The sequence below is a fragment of the Terrapene carolina genome, unplaced genomic scaffold, assembly GCF_002925995.2.
Source record: "Terrapene carolina triunguis isolate 2854851 unplaced genomic scaffold, T_m_triunguis-2.0 Scaffold69, whole genome shotgun sequence".
Lineage (NCBI taxonomy): Eukaryota > Metazoa > Chordata > Testudines > Emydidae > Terrapene > Terrapene triunguis.
Genome location: NW_020664420.1, coordinates 27,559,295 through 27,562,014, shown reverse-complemented (window position 1 = coordinate 27,562,014; position 2,720 = coordinate 27,559,295).

Genomic DNA, 2,720 nt, shown 5'->3' with positions numbered 1-2,720 from the left:
CCCCCCCCCCCCGTGCATCCCTCCAACTCACCCGACACACGCCGCCTCTGATGGATCGCAGCGCAGGGTGACGGGCGGGACCCTCTCACCTGCTGCTAACGGACAGGGAGCTGGCCCTGCGCGGGGGAGACAGCGCCCCTCGCCCGCGGCGCCGCCCAGCCCCGCACCGCTCCTCAGCTCTGCGCCCCCTGCGCGGCCCCCGGCTCCCGCCCGCTCAGGGCCGCCCAGCCGTGGGGCTGCCGGGGTAGCGCTGGCCCCTGGGCTGAGGCGGTGATATGCCGCCCTCGGGGGAGGGGCAGGACCCGCTGCCGGGAGAGAGACCCGAAGAGCTGGAAGTGCCCAGGCAGATGCCAACAGATCAAGAGACATGAAACAACTGCGGGGGGGCGGGGGTGTTTTTTCCCCAGGGCGCTTTTCTCCACGCGCAGGACCAGACGCTTAAGTCCAGGCGAGCTGAGATTGCCGTGGCCCCTCGCTGTGCGACCCCAGGCGCGGGGCTTCCCCCACACCGCCACAGACCCTCCCTCCGCTTCAGAAAACGATCAGGAGAGGGGGCAGTGCCAAGGCCCTCCCCCCCGTCCATAGGCTGGGATCTCGGGGGTAGGTCGGGGAGGAGGGCAGAGTATTGACTAAGTAGTTAAGGCATCAACCTTGTAAACCAGAAACGACCAAAAAGCGATTCTAAGCTTAAATTGTTTTACAGTAAAACCCTCCGTTTTGTGAACTGAGGACTTGAGTTAATAAAATTGACATTTCAAAATTACAGTAGGTACAGCACAAGTTGCAGGATGCTTTCTTCCCTTTGTCAAACTACTGCAGAGATTTCAAATGCATTGAAAGAATTAGAATATGAAAGGCTGTTAAGCTATTCTTCCTCAGTATCACTGTGTGATTTCCCCACCACCATGCCCCAGGGGAAAATGATTCATACAACGAGTCGTTCATAGGAGTTGTGTTGATAAAATTGAGGTTGTACTATAATTTTTTAGAAGGCTTATGCCCCGATCTAGGAAAATGATCCATCCTTCAGCATCACAAAACTATGGAATGCATAATATGACTGAAGCAGGGGTACAAAACAGGGGGGAAAGGACTATACTTGCAAGGATGTAGATACCCTTACCCTTTTTAATCCAAGCGTTTAGCACGGGTTTAAGGTCCTGTGGATTGTTTCCATTAGGAGGAGAAACTGATAGAATCAGGTATCTTTAATGCAATCCTGCTTATTTACCAGGATGGTTAATTGTTAAGTGAGACTGAGGATCCAGAAGCCTATCTCTACACAACAGCACTAACAGTAGCCTACTGAACCCGCAGAGTAATTGAACTATTCAACCATCCCATCAGACTGTCAGCTGGTGTGGTTTTTGTCACTTCCAAGAATCTCACACCCTGCTGAAACACTCTGGATTCAAAGTTTCTCCCTTGATTTGTGTGTAACTCACGTAGTAGGAGGGACCCCAACGCTGATGAAGAATTCCTTCACTAGAACCACTACTACTTTCACAGACGCTTGGTTTCTTAGGGGGCAAACTTCAATTCCTTTTGTGAAATCAGTAGGAACTAGCAAATATTCATTGTCATCCTCAGTCTCAGGAAGAAGCCCAAGCACATAAATAGCAATGCACTGCACCAGTGCACCCACAACATACGGCTGCAGTTGGGCTCTTCCTGTCTTAGGGGAACCCTTCTTTGTAATTCAAGCATCACATTGGTGCAGGGAATTAATCTCTACATCCTGACAGCGTTTCCCCTGTAGAAATTCTCCCTTAGCTTGGCTAAAGTTTTTGAAACCCCAAAATGTTCAGCAGTTTTAAAATCATGAACCTCAGAACCTTTCTTTTCCTGTTACAAGCTGCTGTCCCCCGCTCCGCCCCCTTATAATATTTCATCTTTAAAGTCCAAGCTTCCCCACTGTGACCAGAAAGCTTTTATTTTATTTGAGGTGATACTACCTTCCAAGATGGTTGCATTTGTTAAATGATTTTCCAATCACACAGTATGCTAATATCAGGTTCCTCCCTTTGGGAAGCTTTTAGCTGTTCTACAGTCCATTCCTGCAACCTCCACATGCACTGTTCCAATGGATGAACCAAGAACATTTGCACTTCTACAAATTATGTAAAGGGAAACTGACATCTCTTCCTGAGTACATACGTTCCTTTGAGCAAACAAATTCCTTGCTCTTTTTATTACAGTAGTATCTGTAATTAGCCTCCTGTCAAAGCAGTCTGGACAAGGCATCAAGCACTATTGTGCTTATAGCCAGGTCTGTACGCGACAGTGAAATCATAGCACTGCAGTTCTTCCAGTCACCTAAAATCGAAAGAGGCAGGGCAAGGGTGTATTCTCTGTCCCAGTGATTTCCCTACATCGCCCCTGAAATTCCCCAACACTCCCCCCCCAGTTTTGTGAACTAGTTACATGCCAATTTAGTGACTGTTTGGAAATTTGAATTGAAATTGAAACATTAATACACACATTAAAAGCATATACAGTGTATGATAAAATACGTGGATCTGAAAAAGTATAATAGATTTGAAAAGTATGAACATATACAGCTGTTTTTTATGACAATGTCAGTGCATTCATTTCGGTGAGTTGGCCAACCTAATACACCTCTACCCCGATATAACGCGACCCAATATAACATGAATTCGGATATAACGTGACCCAATATAAGATGAATTTGATATAACGCGGTAAAGCAGCGGTCTGGG